Raw genomic sequence first — 20,401 nt, 5'->3', positions numbered from 1 at the left:
CACCTCTCTATTTCGGCAGTCTAAGAAAACTTATATTTCCTTTCTCATTTGCCTCATATAACGTTGATTAATAGTCAAAGCGGGGAGCTGAACAGATGACACATTTAATATCATATATTTATAACAACTTTGAAGACCCCTAAACTTCCTTATTTGTGCAGGCTTTTGATAAGCAGGCGGGTCCATCAGTTATTATTATTGATAGATATAATTGAAGAATAATCGAATTTGAAGCAGTTGGAGAGTTTTGGCTTTGAACCTTGCCTGAAGGTTTTTATTTTAATGGGCAATGTCACACCCCAGAAATTCGAGGTCACTTTGTCCGCTTTCTGTTCATTGTCATTTTGTATCAGACCATCAACTTGAAAGGTATAATAAATGGATGAAATCTTATGACGTAAATATGAATTGAAACTATTCAACAGCTTGGGAAAAAAACGTTAATCTCGAACACGAGATTCACTCTTATAAGAACCAATACACGTAGAAAATAGCCTGACTTCATTCATGATTCGTTCTAGGGCGGACTCGTGAAATCTCTGTGGGGACCATTAACCACTTCAAGTACAAGCTTTTATCAACGAATTTGGAATATATTAGAGGAATCGGCGATAAATCTAGTAACCTTGTCCGAACCTAACCGCACGTTAGAAAAAAGAAGGGGGAAGGAAAAAAATATGTAAAAGGCAAAAGTATAATAAATAAGGTAGATAATAGAGTTTTTTAATCTTTTTTTCACGCGTTCTCAATCCGCTCTTACATGCATATAATAGAAAGATACATTATATATGTGAGGCAAAAAATCATTAATAGAAGTATAGAATGAAAGGAGGGAAAGAAAAAGCAACTCTAGTTTATAGGGTTTCAATAAAGCTGCTTCGTGATGGTGAGGAGAGAGTAAAGAAAACACACAGAACTTGTTTGAATTAATCCCACTGGCGTTTTGACGCAATATTACGTCCGTGTTCGCAAAGGGATTAAACCTGTAACTATTACTGCCTTGTATGTTTTCCTTTCGATTCTGTATTTCTTTTCAACTCTTTCAACATTAGATTTAACTATTTTCTAAAGATAATACGTGCCACAGGCGCTTTGAATCACGGTAGGTTGCTTTCTGTGTACATTAACTTATATTGCAGTGAAACCATCTCGGTTCAATAGATCTTTTTCTCATTTGTCCTTCGTTCTCTTCGAAATTCGAATTTGAAACTCATTTTTTTACTAGAAAGCTTACAAACCTTATAATAACAAATGAATTTTTAATATACGGAATTCACCTGATTTCAACTTCACCGTATACTTTTCTAATTTATCGTCATGTTTCGTGGACCCGCTTTAAGGAAGATTCATAATTAAGTCATATGTTCCAAAAATAAAATGTCATCGCATTGTTTTGCATTATTTAGCCACATTGTCCTAAATCCCTCACAGCCTTATTATACATACGAATCAAGTGGTGGGCAAAGTCAACCGCCCTATTTTATTTCTCCATAAAAAATAAGGGGTGACCCATTAAAATAAAAACCACATAAATCATATCTATGAACCATGAATCAAACCCAAAAAAATTTTATTTTCGATTTTCGAAAAATTTTATTATGATCAACGGGTTGAATGGAAATTTTTTTAATTTCAATTTTAAAACTAGGCAACGTCACCCCGTTGTTTGTGGCCTGGGCAAATGCCCGAAATTGGCAAAGAACTGTCGGGCAACAGTGATTTCTGGGCCTCAAAAATCACTTTCGGAATGTTTACTTTGGTAATCGTGGTTCCTTAGCAATGCGTTTCAGACATGTATATGCCTTTACAATGGTTTGTCACTCCTTTCATGCTGCCAATATTATATATAATCGTTTATTCCTTTTTAATGGTTTGTCATTTTTTCAGTCCTCCCAGTAATTGAAGGAAACCCCGGGAAGCGCTGGGTATTACAGCTAGTACATATATAAAATTGATTTTCTACGTCTGTCTCTGTGGGTGTGTATTCTCTATACAAATCTACAATTTTAGACAAATCGTTGCCAAATTTTGCATATATACCAAACAGGACTCGACTTGAGCGATGGGCTACTTTAAAAGATCGTCAGAGCTGGGCAAATGCCCAAAATGGGCAGAAGAAATGTCGGGCAACAATGGTGTTTTGACCTGAACGATGACTTTTGGAATGTTTACTTTGGTTCCATCACAATGGGCTTCAAATATGTATATGTTTTTACAATGGTTTGTCACTTCTTTAATGTTGTCAGGTATATAGAGGAAACCCGGGCTGCGCCGGGTACTATAGGTAATATTTCATAAAATGGTCAAACGCAGCATTACTTCGTGGTTTGACCAACACCACATATAGCAAAAGGCCTCCATGCATAGCTCGTGACGTCACTGAAGAAGTTGTTTCACCTGTAGTCATTAGCTATAGCAGGCTGATAGATGCGATATCTTTACCTTTTTTTTTGCTGTATATCCAATGACTGGTGAAATGGACTTCTTCAGTGACGTCACGAGCTTTGCACCAAAGCCTTCCGCTATTGATGGTGTTGGTTTGACTCAATGGCGATCGACAACAAGAACGATGATGTGAAGGTTTGCAAAAACTGGCTGAAACGAAGATGAGTTTAGGAAATTAGGAAAGAGAGAGAATTCAACCACCCTTGCGGGAAATCGAACCCCACGTCCTCCCACTTTCCGGATGAGCGCCCTATACCACTAGACTACAAAAGCAACGAATATTTCAATCTTTCCTTAGAGCACGTGTGCACACTTCAGCCAGTTGTTAAAAACCTTCATATGAATAGCGGTGAGTGACATCACACACACGCATCCTAGGAGAAGAACGATGATACCCACCAAAAGGCTAGACCTTAGCAAGAAATTAACCTACAGCACACTGTAAATTGCCTGTCAGCCTACAATCACGATTAGGCGATGCTACTCAGCAACCTTCAAGAGTCATTCAGGCGGCGGTCGGTAACTCGATGAATCAAATTCACTCGAGATATCCAAATGCTTCGGCGGACATAACAAAACTGAGTGGTTAGTTTAAGCAATAGCACACCGGATCGAGTTCCGCGACGGTCACAACACCATGTCAGCTTTGTTGGCGAGGTGATCATAATTCCATTGGGACAGAACAGGGGCATTTGGCTAATTCTCGCAAAATAGTTCCTTCTGACTAAATTATACAGGGTGTGTCCCCCCTACCTCCAAACTCAGAAGGGGGGTGATATTACAAGTCCAGGTGAACAATTTTCGCAATGGAACACTCTGGTTCGTAACCCATTTATTCGGGATATACAGGCATCATCATCACCCTCCACTTCAGAAATCGCTAAAATATGGCAACGTTGTTCGTATCATGACGTGAGACGGGGAAATTTGTGCTTTCCAGTCACAGGCGATTACGGAGGAAAAAGATTTGGCCAATTTTTCTTTCCTCTAATAGTATTATGTGTGTGTAGAGAAATTCTCCCCCTCCCCCAACACCCAGGGTTACTTTACCTAGAGGATGATACAACCTTTTTAGTCTGCTAGCCAAACATGGAGTATTGTTAGGCTGACTGGCAAATTGAGCTTCGAAATACGGACATTTTTGCAAAAAAGTCGGGACAGACAAAAGAGAAGAGAAAACCGGGACTGTCCGGGAAATACGGGACGTATGGTCACCCCAAGTATTGTTACCACTCGCTGTCGAGAAACTGGCAAATTTAAGGTGCCCATATTACCCATATTTTACGGGACATTCGCGTTATTTTGGTCGTTTTGACTTTGTGTGGGTGGTTTTATGTGCCGGTTTTTTCCAACAGACTTACTCGAATTTTCATTCTTTACTGAAATCAGTTATTACAATTATTTTATGACCAATAGTCTAATATGAATATAATCATATACTATCATAATTGATTAGATAAATAATCATATTCAGCTCACCGTATCTGTTAAACTACACATTTCTTTCATGAATTGCATTTCAATCCACTGCGATTAACAGCAGAACTCTATTTCCTCACCCACTTGCGATTTTTCAGGTATGAATGGCAACCTTTGGCATCTTTTTGGCGATATTCCGCATTCATCGGTAAGGATCCCAATTTTCCGTATTATTATCGAAAAATATGGGTCAGCCTATGTATACTTATCGTTCTGCGTGTGTGTTTTCAGGATGCTAATATGGGCTAAATAAAAACGAAATTTGCGACCCCAGATTCAACTGCACAAATTGTTTGTCTTGACGTGTACTCCACCCTCCCCGTAACCAATATTTCGACAGCAAAGTTCCAGGACACCCTGGATAATATTAATTTGACTAGAGTCATTATTATTTTAAGTATTCTCACATGCCATATTAGAGTGGGTCGAGTAAAAAGCTTGGGTATCAGATCAATTTCTTTAGGGAAGGCAGAAACCGGATTGAACACCAGCACGTCTGGCCACCCTATTCGCAATTACAATTACTACATCCAAAAGAAAATTTCCCAATATTTATCATGGGACAAGTTTTTTTCTGTAATGACTAGGATCAAGGTCAAAATCCACGTTCCGTTTCCAAAACACGGAAGTACTTGGGACCTTATTTTGGAAACAAAAACTTTTTCCTCCTATCTTTAATGCCAAAAATAAAAAAAAAAGGAAATTCTTGGCAACTTTCCTCCAAGGATATCGAACCAAGAAACAAAAGAAAAGAATGGGGGAGGGGGAGGGCAATGTCCTCATATTAAATGGCTAAAGCTGAAGACCATGGGAAAAGGAGGGGGGGAGGGTGTTGTTGGGAAACCATTCAAACAGGTAGGTAGTTGGCTCGATTCCAGGAGCTCTCCAAGTTTGTATTCTCAAGGCCCTTGACTCTCCATTTGACTTTCGTACCCACAGAAGAAAAATAATGGGTGCAAAAAAAAAAACCATTAAATTAATTCTGGGATATATAATTAATCATTCGAATACATTTAGTAAATTTATATTAATTCTGATTCTCATTTTTCATGCAGTTTTGGCTGTTCCGACTTTTTTTAGAGAAAATGTCCCGTATTTTCTACAGCTCTGACTTCACGGGAAAATTTGATTACAGGAAGTCATATAGGATTTTTGCACAACGCATGGGTACGCCTCCCACGCCTACGCTACCCCCTCTGCCAACACTAGGAGTACGCCTCCTACAAATTTATAAGTTTCACTATGGTATTTTGAGCATTTCTGGGGGGGGGGGGGAGGGGGGTTCATATGCATTCTTGAGCATTCTCTCCACTCGCCTGCACTCACTTGCAGTCTGGGCGCGTTTCCTTACTTGCATTACTCCATGAGCATTTTTAAGGGTTTCACTTGCAGTCTGGGCATTTCGAGGGTTTCACTTGCAGTCTGGGCATTTCTATGGGTTCGCTTGCATTACTACTTGAGCATTTCCAGGGGTTCATACGCATTCTGAGCATTTTCTAAGCTCTCTCGCACTCACTTACAGTCTGAGAATTTCCTCACTTGCATTACTCTCTGAGCATTTTTAAGGGTTTCACTTGCAGTCTCAGCATTTCTAGGGGTTTTACTTGCAGTCTGAGAATTTCTTCACTTGCATTACTCTCTGAACATTTTCAAGGATTTCACTTGCATTACTCTCTGAACATTTTCAAGGGTTTCACTTGCATTACTCTCTGAACATTTTCAAGGGTTTCACTTGCATTACTCTCTGAACATTTTCAAGGATTTCACTTGCATTACTCTCTGAACATTTTCAAGGATTTCACTTGCATTACTCTCTGAACATTTTCAAGGGGTTCACTAAAATTCTGATCATTTCTGAGATTTTACTAAAATTCTGATCATTTCTAGGGGTTCACTAAAATTCTGATCATTTCTAGGGGTTCACTGAAATTCTGATCATTTCTGGGATTTTACTAAAATTCTGATCATTTTTAGGGGTTCATTAAAATTCTGATCATTTCTAGGGGTTCACTAAAATTCTGATCATTTCTGGGATTTTACTAAAATTCTGATCATTTCCAGGGGTTCACTTGCATTTTGTGCATTTTTGGGGGTTTAAATACATTCTCAGCATTTTCTTCATTACCCTGCCTGCCTGCACTCATTTGCATTCTGAGCATTTCCTCGCTTACATTCTGAGCATTTCCTCGCTTACATTCTGAGCATTTCCTCGCTTACATTCTGGGCATTTCCTCGCTTACATTCTGAGCATTTCCTCGCTTACATTCTGAGCATTTCCTCACATTCTGAGCATTTCCTCACATTCTGAGTATTTCTTTGCTTACATTCTGAACATTTATACCGGGTATGTATTACAGGGGGATGCTTGTCAGATGAAAAGTTGGAAAAACCACTGCTATACACCATTTTTTTCACCAAGCACTTGTTCGAGGAATTCTTTGTTCAAACATCGAGAAAAATATTCGTAATTGACACCCATTTCAAGCATTTCTTTCAATGGGACCACAAAATTCAAACATTTCTTCAGATATGAATACAAATTCAGAATTTTTCCCGAACGCACGTGACTAGAAATTGGTATTGATTCTTTCCGATTTGATGTAAAGTTTCAGGCATTTCTACAGACTTCATCAGAAATACAAGCATTTCTTTAGACAGACAAACGATTTCTAGCATTTCTCCAGACTTGAAAAAATGATTTAGGACATTTTTCTCTAGACTACAGAAAACGACTTCAGAGTTCCGAATTTGAAAAAGCGATTCAAGACAGACTTGGACGAACGATTTCAGACATTTCATCAGACCTGATAAAATGATTTCAAGCATTTCTCCAGACTGGAAAAAAATGGTTTCAGATATTTCACCGAACTTGGACATACGTTTTCAGACATTTTCTATTTACATCTACATCTGCTATTTCTGACATTATTAGTGGTCAGAGCACTCGTCCGGCAATCGAGGGACCCGGGTTCGTCTCCCGGTAGAGGCAGAGATGAGTTTTTTCCTTCCTTAAAAAATTAACATCTAAAATAATAAATATCTTCACATCCAGTCTTTTGTATATTTCTTCATGTTTGACAAATTATTTCAAGCGTTTTTCGCTACTTGACCAACGGTTTCGAGCATTTCTCTGACCTGTTTTAGACTTGTCCGACTTTGCAAGGACAGTATAGACATCGTGAGAAATTAACTTATCAGGGTATCGCAAAATTTACTTCATAGATTATCACAGAATTTCAGTAAGATTTTGGAAAAATACTTCACTGTTTTTTTTAACACTCAAAAAAGCAACTTAGCAACTTGCAAATCAATTTTACAGTAACATATACCTATAACATCTCTAGGGAGAGAATAATCATGTAGAATAAATTAGACACACTCTTTCACGCGAGATATTCAGGTCTCAACCAAAATTCATGCCAGTTTTGAACATTAGAAAATCATTTAGAGCGCTCGGGCATCGGTTTCTTACACAAAATGGGTTCCCGCCCTACAAGCCGTGATACGCATGTAATGCAATATACATGAATTCAACACGGATAAACATTAAGAGATCAACGAAAAGTGTTTCGTTGGTTGGTTGGCCACACCTTTTGTAACGAATCCACACAAAACGAGCAGCATATTCAATGAATGCGCAACACAACGGCGGCGTGTCCGTAGAAGTTGCCACTAGGCAAGAGCCACATGTAGATGTGCAGTCTAGCCCATTTTAAGTATTGATGTTGTTTGTTACCGAAGCTCTCCAAATGCTTGGTAGAGAGGATAATGAAAAGCCATTGCTCTCATTTTTTTTTTTCCAGCCACCGGTTCCCAAGTCCGGTCGAAATAATAAGCCACGCCCTTGACCAGTCGATGTGTCCATGTTAATGTAAGCGATTTCGCTCACGTCCTCACGCGTTTTGCGTTAAAAAAAAAGTATTCTGTGACTAGCGTTTCTTATATTTGATCAATTATTTTCAATATCGATCAAAAATGGGGGTTTTTTCTGTTGGAAAAATTGTTTTCACATTCAATTTTTAAAAGATACTTTAGAGATATTGCTTTTAATTTTCAACATCAACTGGAAATATCTATTAATGAATACATAGTATTTTTTTTTAAATTTGTCATTCTTCGAAGCATTGTTAAGAAATATATGGCTAAAAATTTAAACAATGCGATTCAAAAGAGCATTTTATATAGATCTTTTGAGAATATGTCGTTCTAAACTGATCTTTTGACAATTTATCGCTCCTAAGAACATTTCTTTTTTGTCAAGAACATGTCTTGTAGACAACTTATGATTCAAAAGAGAATTTTACATGTCTTGTAGACAACTTATGATTCAAAAGAGAATTTTACATGTCTTTTAGACAATTTATGATTCAAAAGACAATTTTACATGTCCTTTAGACAATTTATGATTCAAAAGACAATTTTACATGTGTTTAAACATGTTAAAACATGTGTTTTAGACAACTTACGATTCAAAAGAGCATTTTACATACTCTTTAGACAACTTATAATTCGAAAGAGAATTTTACAGGTCCTTTAGACAATTTATGATTCAAAAGAGTATTTTACATACTCTTTAGACAACTTATGATTCAAAAAAGAATTTTACAGGTCCTTCAGACAATTTATGATTCGAAAGAGAATTTTACAAGTGTTTTAGACAACTTATGATTCAAAAGAGAATTTTACATGTCTTTTAGACAACTTATGATTTAAAAGAGCATTTTACATGTTCTTTAGACAACTTAGGATTCAAAAGAGAATTTTACATCTCCTTCACACAATTAATGATTCAAAAGAGCATTTTATATAGATCTTTTGAGAACGTATCGTCTTAAATAGATCTTTTGACGATTTATCGCTCATAAGTTAATTTAATATAGATATGTATATATATTGAGAACTTATCATTTTTAAAAGAAATATTAACTTCTTCGCTCCAGATTTTCAATGGTTTTAATTGTTTTATAATGTTTCAAGTTAAGACGTGAGGTACACATATGTATGCCTACGTCAAATGGTCCTGGTACAGATATCGACCCTAATTAATTAATTCATTCATTTTTCTTTTTAAAATTCATTTTGCCACAAAATTAACACGGATAAACAAAAAAAAATATTTTTTAATAGTCAGTTCCGGCTTAGGTGTCAAGAGGTAACAAAATATATTCATGCATATATTCTTTTAAAACTTGTCGTGCATACATACATGGTTAGAAAAAATTATCTTTCGTGCATTCATTCTCCACGTACTTATTGTTCATGTGTGAATACATTATTTTTTTAAAAAAATGCTCACTTATTCGTGGGTTTTAAAGCTTTTCACACACATAGAAATATTATTAAAAGAGGATCACAAATATATGCTTTTTAAGCCTTTCTAAAGGGTAAAACACACTACACTGATATGGCATGAATTCCCGTCATGCAGAGACGTGGTGAATTCTGTGACGTGGGAATTCCACGTCACATAATTTCTACGAATAAGATTTCACAAATTCGTCATTATGCCTTAATGCATCTCTTGAAACATCAGACCAGTGTGCATACCATATAATGTCTGATATGTTCCCGTGCCATCTGACGTGGCGTAGTTACACGTCACGTCAGTGTAGTGTTTTTCCGTCTTAAGAACTCATTGTTCATAAGTACACGATAAAATGAATCACCATTCACGAGGCTACAGACAGAAACATCTTCAATTACAAGTGTTGAAATTAGTGTTTAAAATCTAACGTAGTACAGTATAATAACGGTTAGAAATAACTTAATAAGTTCTACCAATTAGGAATTGGAATCTCGAATCTTTATGAACAAATGCAAATACAGGGTGTCCTGTAAGTCCTGGTGCTGCTTTTACCTCATGAATACTCCGTCGTTGAAGTATGGGTTCAATCTAAGAAATGCTCAAAATGTGTTCAGAAATCACTCTGTGCCAGTTTTGAGAGTGAAAATACAGTGTGTGTCATAAAATAAAATAAGTAACCGAATGTAAATCTCTGCGTCATAGTGAATAAAAAGCGCGGACGCCAGCCCCGTGAAGTTATTCCAGCGTGCCACCGCTCCAACAGTTGTTATGTACGGAACGGGATAACGGCGCACTTTAGTAATACTTAAAAAAAAAGACCAGACGTACATTGCATTTACGGAGCCGCAAACGGAAGTGCCACAGAGGCAGCACGAATGAACGGTGAGTGTTTTCCCCCACAGGCAGTTGTCCAATCCGAAAACATCTGCGCGCTTGCATCGGCAGCTGTGCGAAACGGGATCCTTTCTTGCTTCCTGGTCTGATGCACTGCGACGCAGACATGCATACGGTTTCTTCTTCTTCCCCCAAGGTTACATTTGCATGCATGGTGTTCTTTTCCCCCCCGATACATTTCAACAGGAATGCCGTTTTAGCGTTTACGGAACGGCCATTTTTAAACGCGCTACTGCATTTGCGTTTCATGTTAGACCATGCATTCTTGGATGGCAATTGTTTGTATTGGTGCGTACTATCACCTCTTAAAGTTTTTTTTCCCCCATCTTTTCTGAATCACCCTGTAGATTTCGAATTCAATAATATGATATAGTAAAAACATGATTTCCACGTCAAATATCAAGCTGAATAAGAATTCCATATCGATTACGTATCGAAATCCACAAATCCTATTGTTCGGTTTCTTTTGGGTTTTTTTTGCAGGTCAAAAAGGACAGAATAAAACCATTTTTGTGAAGAATAAAAAGCAAAAAACCTCTCTCCGGAACGCAAGAGACCGAAATTTTCAAAGTGTTACCCTGAACAGGCACGTTTTGTATTCAACTCACGTCCAATGGAAAGCACCAGAGAGAGAGAGAGAGAGAAAGAGAGAAGAGAGCGAATACCTGGACCGAAACTAAAATATTCATTTTAATCGAATAGAAGACCCTTCTTTCTCCTTCTTTGCGCCCTTCTGCAGCGTTTTACTACCGAATTGAACAAAAAATAATAATAATAATAATAAAGCTGTTTCTTCCTTTTTTTTAACCGAGAGGCGGTCCACGGCAACAACGTAACAACAACAAAAGATAGGGTAGAAAAAAAATTTTCCCCCCATTTGATGATGATTCCCACGGGACTAGTACGTACTATCAATTAACAAATTGCCTTTCGGCTGACGTTTTTATTATTTTGATACATTGCATCAGCTGCAACGTGCATCTCAGCACCCGATGGATGCATCGGAAACTGTTGACGCGGGCACGGGAACTCTAGTAGCAACACTGGCGGGAGGTCAGGGTACGAGTTACTTACCCTAGGGTTTCCCCCGGAGGGAGCAATTATTTTCTCAATTTAAAAGAATACATATATATACGAGTTCAAAATTAAGGGGGCGATCAGTAATGAAATGAAAGCAATTGAAAAAATTACAAATTAATTAACGGTTTCAAAAAAATTTACATGATTACTTTATTTTTATACATAATCACCATGTCGTTCCAAACACTTTTGATATCGTGAAACAAGCTTCTTCAAATATTCTGCATAAAATTCCGCCGCAAAAGCACACCCCCTTATGGTCCCAGAATACAGTTGCCATGATTTTCCTTTGAGACTGCAATTGTTGGAATTTTTTTCTGTTTATAGGTGAACCGGAATCACGCCACAGCATGGATTGTTGTTTCGTCTCAGTATTGACGTATGAAATCCACGTTCCATCACCAGTGATGGTGAAGAAATTGGTCTCCATCGTGGTTTAAAGCGGTCGAGAAAAGCACGTGCAGAGATGCCATTCTGTGATCTTTGTGAGCATTTTTTACGGTACCCATCGTGCACACAGTTTCAGATAACTCAGAGTTTCAGTCTTGATTTACAACAATGTTGTCCTAGAAATTCTAGAAAAAGACAGCTAAAGAGTAAAGAGACAGTTTTCTTTGACTCAGTCAGTCCGGACACTAGGTCTGCCACTCCTCTGCTCATCATGAACATTTGAACGGCCTTTTCCTTAAACTCACGACACCATTGACACCATGGGCGATAAGCCCATGTTTCACACAAATGATGGTGAATTTGAGCAGCGTATGTCCTATTGCGTTTAGAAATCTAATCGCTGATCGAGTTTCACAACTGGCGGGTTTTGTTATTACCGCACTCGTTTTAACACACAGTCTTGCGAAGCCAAACACCAATCAAATGACGGCAATATGGCGGTTGCATCCCCAACAGACCAAGTAATGCTACTACGCATGCGCGAACCAATCGGTACTGCCATTCGTTTTTTATACGTGATCAGCCCTTACTTTTGAACCGCACTTCGTAAATATATACATTCTAACCCCCCCCCCCCCGGGAGCACTATTGGCCCCGGAGGTTAACAATTCACCTTACAAAACAATTTACATTGCATAATAATAATAATAACAGAACAAAGGATTACTATTACAGCTTGTATTATACCTCGGGAAGCACCATAACATGACGCGAGCAGGAATTTGATGCTCCCGATGTAATTACCATTAAGACACTATTTATACGTCATTATTGCTTTAATAAATATACATTAATATACATGCGTTTTCTCAGTCTCCCAAATGTTGAATGTGTGATCCATTCGTATTATCTAACATCGACTGGAACATACTGACACAAACCAGTTCGAAGTAATATGAATTTATTCAAGTAATATGACATGAATAAATAGAATTCTTATAATAACATGAATATATAATCAAAAATTAAAATGAAAATGAGCAACATTTTAACATGTTATTTGTCACTATTCACACAACACTTGCTATATGCATATTGTTATATGCATGTTACTGTATACTGATAATATTTACACATGTTATCCTGAGGGTGGGCAAAAAGTCAGTAGAAATTTTAAAAATTCATAAAAACCGGAAAAATAACCGAAATGGAAAACGGTTTGCAGGGTTAGCATCGCTAGGTCACGGGAATTTTTTTTAAGACGGGGAAAAATAGCTCAGAAAACAGCCGATAGGTGGCGCTGACATACACAAGTCAAAGAAAAGATACGCAAATAACGAACAGAATGCATCCAAATCGTTTATTACGGCAGTATGTGTTCCACATGACCACCACCACCACCACAGGGTGTAACACATTGCAGGCGAGTCACAAATCCAGCAACGGCAGAGTGCAGCAGGTCCACGTACATTGTTTACAACAGTGAATTGCTTGTGGATTAGGAGCGCAAGTTCTTATAACCGTCTCATTTGCATATTTCCACTGAAGTTGCTCGTACCAGCGCCACCTATCGGCTGTCTTTTTTAGTTATTTTTTTTCCTGCCTTAAAAAAATTCCCGTGACCTAACGATGCTAACTCTGCAAACCGTTTTTCAATTCGGTTATTTTTCCGGTTTTTATTCATTTTTAAAGTTTCTACGGACTTTTCGCCCACCCTGTATATATATATATCTATCTTCGTTTGTGTATATATATACTTTTATAAATATTTATTACCAATACTTTTCAATCTATTTGTTTCTCTCGGGAACATTTCATTCGGTTCCTAAGTATTTTTGTATTGCCAAGTCCATTCCACCAGAAAGAAGGGTTCTTGTTTTTTGGTTTTTAATCAGTGGCGTAATTGGAATGTTAGTTAGTGTTTGTGAAGTGTATCTCCTTTCTCCGGCTTTCCCAATACTCGCATTGATACATATAAGATGTTGGGTGGTGCCACTACCTTTGTTGCAGAAAATGTACGTCGGGGGTACTTTCCATGAAATCTAGCTTGAGGCAATTCCTGTGGCACCATGTTGTGTGAGTAATTGATTCATATAGAATCCTCCTTGAATTCTTGTGGTACTAATCTGAGGGAAGATGGCATATATGTGATCCTTCCCTTGTGTTGCTACCATCCCAATACTCTTGCCACTCCTTGAGGATGACTTTCTTGATAACTTGTCCCCCGTAAGTATGATTTTATATATTTGTTGTTGATGTCTACGTCATCCTTTCGCGTGGCTTGTTTCGACTTTGCATTGGTATAGTCATCTTTAATGTTTTCGTGGTGTGTTTTAACCCAATGTAGTTTTGTATGATATATATATATATGTATATATAGGCTGACCATATTTTCTCGAGAGAAATACGGGACATTGAGATTCCAAATACGGGAAAATACCGGACATCGCCAAAAATGACGCCAAAACAGAGCAAAGTTGCCAAATATTGTTAAAATTATGGTAAAATCACAATGGCGGGAAATGAAACGTTACTGCAAATTGCAGTGGATTAAAATGAATTTCACGAAAAAAACGTTCACCGAGACAAATGCGGGAAATAAATATTCTAATTTATAGTTGTAATTATCACAATATAGTTTATTAGTTGAAAAATAATTTCAATCTTTGACTTCAATAAAGAATAAAAATTCAAGTAAGCGTCGTGTAAAATACGGGAAAAACCGGGACACTTTTGCAAAAAAGTCGGGACGAACAAAAATACAGAAAATACCGGGACTGTCCCGGGAAATACGGGACGTATGGTCACCCTAAAAACAACAGAATGATCATATATATATATATATACAGTATATATATATGATCATTCTGTTGTTTTTGTAATTTGGATTACCGATTGCACATAAAGTTGATTTTGAATCTGTATAGATGTGGGCTTCATATATTTTATTTTCAAGAATATGTTTTGCCACATTGTATATTGCTAGTAATTCTGCCGAAAAGACGGTACTATTGTCTGAAAATCTGTACATTTTTCCCCCAATGTCCTTTTGTTTTCGTGATAGTACGTGTATGCACAGCCCACTTACTCTGTTTAGCATTTTGGAGCCATCTGTATAGAAGGAATGCGTGTTATCGTCTTTAGAATTTTCGTCCCATTCCATGGTGTAATGTGGAATATTAGAGCAGTCTGGCTCTTGTATACGAGAGTGCATTATAGTTTGTCCTTCAAAATTATGTAGACTCTTTCAATTAACTGATGTTATACCATCTTATTCGATTTTTCAGAATAATGTTGATTGGAGGTATTCCTGCTAGCGTAGCTTTTCGTTATGTCTAACAAGAACTGCCCTTGTATTTGAAGAAGTTTGTTTATTATGTGTTGTGTTTTATCTTCAAACCATATACTTCGTATATATATATATAACCATGTATTATTTTCTTTTCTATTTCCTCCAAATATATCTTCTTTAATACTTCTGGCTTCGTACCCCATGTTGCCCGCGAGTTTCTTTTCAATTCGCGATGTGATGTAGATGTTTTTACCTTGATGTATTGTAGATGATCACTCCATGTGAAATTCCGGTTCAGTATTATTCCCATGTATTTAAAGCTGGTTTTTTTATATACAATGGGAAAATTGGCCAATCCGATTGATGGGACGCTTTTAATTCCCCCCCCCCCTTTTCTTTACAAATCGAAAACACACACTTTTCTTTGTTGAATTGTAGTCCAAAGATTTCAACCCATTCTTGAGTTTTCGTGAGTGTCTTTTTCGTAAAGTGTTTGGGCACTGCCGCAGAGACCATTATCAAAATATCATCGGCGAAGGCCTGTATGTTGACATCTTTTCCCGGGTTGATTTTTAATAGTTCGTTGATAGCCTAATTTCATGATGACGGCCCTAGGACCGACCCCTGAGGCACTCCAGTGTTGTATTCATGTATTTTCCCATTATTATTCACGATAGATCTGTTCGTCAGATAACTATAGAGAATTCTTTTGATATATGCTGGAATGTCAGTCCTTGAAATAATGTGTTTAAGAGTAGTTATCTTCAATGTATTTTGAATGCATTAATTATATCAATTGATATTAGACAAACAATTCGATCTCTCCTGAAGTTGTTTTTGACTATATCATTGTCATTTTGGAGGGCGACAATAGCTCCTTTTCCTTTCCGAAACCCATATTGATTCCGAATAATTCCGTTCTTTTGTATATAAAATTCTAACCGGTTACCTATACATTTCTCGAATATCTTGCCGATATCTGTTAAGAGGCAAATGGGCCTAAAATTGAAAACTTTTTCCTAGCTTGTGTGTGTGTTTATGTTTGGAATATATACAACTTTTCCTTCTTTCCAAAGTTGTGGGAATATCGCTTTCTGTACGATATTGTTAAACAATGAAATAATGAGATCAGGTTTTTTTTTTCTGCGTAATCATTTCCATATTGATTTGGTGATGCCGTCTAGACCAGATGCTGTGTCTTTTCCCATATCGTTGAAGATTATATCAATTTCTTGCACTCCGATGGGTTTACACTGTTCAGAATCTCGTACAGAATCTATCTGAGGATTTTCATTCTTATCTTCCGTTTGGTTTATGAAGTAGTGGGAATTCAGCTCGTCGATAAGATCCTCTATGCTGTCAATTGTACTTCCCATAGGTAGCACCGCCTTTTTATATATCCTATGTATGGTCTTGTTACGAATCTATTTTTTCAGTATGGACATTTTTACTAACTCTCTGTGGCCTTATACCAAATAATGTGCTTTTTTTGTTTATACGTTGTTAAAAGAGAAGATGAGAAGAGAAAATCTATCTTCCAAGAGAAGTGGCTGCCATCTTGGAAAGTTGTCTGTTTTGAGTGTGCTTCTATGTTTCTACGGTTTTTTTGCCCACCCTGTATATAAGCCATGTATCTCTGGACGTTGTATGTGTGTGTGATGTTTTCTATCTTTATTCCCATTTACACTTCATCTCCACGTTTTTAGCTTCCAAAAGTAATTGCCATGATATTTTCGATGTGTTCACCATTATATATTTGATCCATGTAAAGAATTTGGTGAAGGTGCTCCTTTGGGCAAGCACCTATGCCTTCTTTGAAATTTTCGAGATGAGCGTGGAGGATGCGATGTGTCATTCGGAGAAAAACATTGAACATTATATTTTCGTATAGATTTAAGTATTTTTTTCCACAAGCTCAAGATGGTTTTTTTTGTCGAGCGGTTACCTAATAATAGCATCGCATCCCATCAGGGTCATCTCGAAAAATGTAACGAAAATATGGGTGCTTACCCAAAAGAGCATTTTCACCAAAGAATTCTCGACTTGGAGCAAATATATAATGGTGAACACGTCGAAAATCGGTGGAGGTGCTTTTTTCGCATGCTTAACAGGTTCTTAGGTAACCACTAGACTCATGTTCAGCTTGTGGAAAAACATAAAAATCTGTACAAAAATAGGTTATCACACGTTTCGCCAAATGGCCCCTGAATGCAGGGGTCGATGGAGTTTAATAACGGTACAGTGACACCAAAGTGGTGGAGTGTTGTTCTCCACTATAAATGATCGTTTTATTCTGAAATTGTGATCATTTGCACCAAAGGGTGCACAACCTTTTCAGTCCGCGGGCCAAATCTGCGGTTTTTCTGCCACTCGCTGGCCAGAAACTTGTATGCATTGGATGACCATATGGTCCGTACTTTACTGAATATTCCCGTAATTTTTGAAGCTCAACCGTTTTTATAAAATAAAAAATGTCCCGTTTTTTCCCTTATTTTCAACAAGCCTTAATTGAATTTTTGTGATCAAGAAATAAGATTATTTTCAATAATTATAAATTATATTATGGTAGTTATTACTCAATAATAATTTGTTTTTGTGATGCAAAAATATTTCTCACATATTTGTCAGACACATCTGTTTTTTTTTTAAATTACATTTTTACCCATCGTGACTTTGCATTAACCCTCTATTCCTCGTCACTGGTGATGTTTTAACAATTTTAGCGAGATTTGGCAAGTTTACTTGTTTTTAAAAAAATTTCGGCTGTCATTAGCACTTTTACTTGAATTTTACTTTTTTTTCGGCTGTAATTGGTAACTTTACTTTTTTTTCGGCTGTAATTGGTAACTTTACTTCTTTTCGGCTGTAATTGGTAACTTTACTTCTTTTCGGCTGTAATTGGTAACTTTACTTCTTTTCGGCTGTAATTGGTAACTTTACTTCTTTTCGGCTGTAATTGGTAACTTTACTTCTTTTCGGCTGTAATTGGTAACTTTACTTCTTTTCGGCTGTAATTGGTAACTTTACTTCTTTTCTCGCCTTTGACAATTGTTTTGCGGTAATTCGCAATGCCTAGCATGGATCCCAATTTTCCACATTTTTATGAAACAAACATAATCACGTTGGGCGTTTATCGTGTTAAGTGTGTCGATATTTCTCTACCGTGGGCCAAATGGCAACCCCCTTGTTGGGCCGCATTTGGTCCGAGTACCGCAAGTTGTGCATCTCTGATTTACACACTCCACTACGACAATCACACACGCCAAGTTTCGTTCAAATCCGAAATTTTCTTCTTGATGCGTGATGTTTTGTTTTTTTTGCAAATGAGTGTATTTACGGATTTATGGGACACCCTGTATTTCCAAAAGCAACTTGCAATGTTGCAAATCCTGAAAAAAAAAAGTGGCGTGAACAAAATGGACAAAACTCATTAGCGAGAGTTTTGTCCATTTACCAGTTAATTTTCTGAACAGAACTTGGAGCTTCAATTGACCCGATGAAATGTGGGAAAGAAATGGAAAACGAGTTTTGCTTTTTACTCTCTCTCCCTCTTTCGAAAATGCAAATGCAACTCCTTGGAGAATTCCACAGAACTGTTTGCCTGAGACATGGCGAGAGAGAGAGAGAAAGAGAGCAACTAGTGCATTATTCAAGATGGCAGCTGCGCAAGAAAGGCAAAACAAAAAAAAAAAAACAATTTTTCTCCGTGTTGCGACATATTTGAAATTAAAATTTTCCAACAGACGGAGAAGAGAACACACGGGAGAATGTGTTTCTCTCTCTCTCTAATTAAAATCTCAATATTAACTCCAACAGCAGCGTGGCATCGAGATCGATGATAACATGGTCACACTTTTGCATGGCAGGTGTTCATCAGCTGTGAAATAGACATTATATCGCACACTCTCATTTTTATTTGCAGCTTCTGTTACCAGACGTCCCGATTTCATTGTGATAGTCCCGCTTGTAAAGACCTGTCCCGTTTTTCCCCCCCTGGTGATTTCTGAGTTCTCCCGGGGAAAGAAATTAGTACGTTGTTTATTACTTATCAAAAAAAAATCAGCCGGGGGGGGGGGGGGTCAAGAGACCCCCATACTACACTCGTGTGCAAAATTAAGAGAATTTGCACATTGTGTTCTATTTGAGACATCATGTTGGACGGCCGCATACCCATCCCTCCATGTGTTTGACAGGGGGGGGGGGCCCTCTCTGCTGGGGGGTATAGAGCAGTGATTCCCAACGTGGGTGTTAACGCCCCCTGGGGGCGATGGAATGTTTCAGGGGGGGGCTGTAGAAGCTACGGATATAGCATAGACGATTCTATGGATTAGATTGCGTTGGGGGGGCGCTGGGAGAAAAAGATTTCTGAAGAAGGGGGCGATGGGACAAAAAAGGTTGGGAAGCTATGGTATAGAGCAGTGTTTCCCAAAGTGGGCACTATCGCCCCCCTGGTGGGCGATGGAATGATCCGAGGGGGGGGGGCGATAGAAGCTACGGGCTTAACATAGGATCCTATGCGTTCACTTGAGTTGGGGGGCGATGAGTGGAAACAAATTGCCGCTGAAGGGGGGCGATGGAACAAAAAGTTTGGGAGACTATGGTATAGAGTATATCACCAGCGACAACTCGACGTGCTTTATTGTTTTGAAGCCAGTGTATTTGCAGTGAAAGTTATCCATACACCCATCCTTCGGGAACGCTTCGATATCTCTCTGAGATGGGAAGCGGGGTGTGTGTCCGGTCTTCAAAGGTCAAAGTTATCCAAAAAAAATCTGCAAATGCATTTATATTCCGTACGGAAGACAAATTGAAATACCAAATTGGGAGGGGGGGGGGTGATCGCAGCTTAGGGGTACGGTATTACGTTCAAGAATTACGTCATCATCGATGGGGGGGAAGGGTGTTTCCGATTTGCTGACTTTTGATGACAAGGAGCGAAGGGGGGGGGGTTGAATAATGCTTACGTCATCAACCACCCTTTATGAAAATATGAGTTAGGATTCAGAGGGGCAGAGCTGATGACGAAATTTTGCTGACAAGGGGGGGGGGGGGGTCAGTGGTTTGCTGACGAGGGGGAGGGGGTCAAAAATGGCTAAAAATTTGCTTACGTAATACTTGAACGGCTCCTTACGTACGTTTTCGACTTGGAGGTGAAACTCGAAAATGAAACTGTTCGTAAGTCGGTTCACGGAAATTTCACCTCCGTCATATCTCCCTTCGGCCTTTTCGTCCCCAGCACATCTCTCCCCCCGGACATTTCACTTGCCTTGACCGTATGAGTGAACAGGTAAGTGACGGAGTGAGTGGGCGAGTGACCCTATGACCATAAGACTGACCTAGTGGGTACTCACCCAGAGTGACCGTATGAGTGACCAAGTGAGTGAGTGAGTGAGTGAGTGGGTGGGTGGGTGACCATTTAATCATTTGGTCATTTTTTTCCCCACGGTCATTTTCCGCACACTAGGGCTAATTAGACCGCGGCCTGCAATTTATTACCGATTCCGAACGGCAGCCTT

The sequence above is a fragment of the Pholcus phalangioides genome, unplaced genomic scaffold, assembly GCF_987345545.1.
Source record: "Pholcus phalangioides strain wild (caught in Gottingen) unplaced genomic scaffold, Ppha-v1.0 ptg000018l_1, whole genome shotgun sequence".
In the NCBI taxonomy this organism is placed as follows: Eukaryota; Metazoa; Arthropoda; class Arachnida; order Araneae; family Pholcidae; genus Pholcus; species Pholcus phalangioides.
This window is presented reverse-complemented; position numbering follows the sequence as displayed.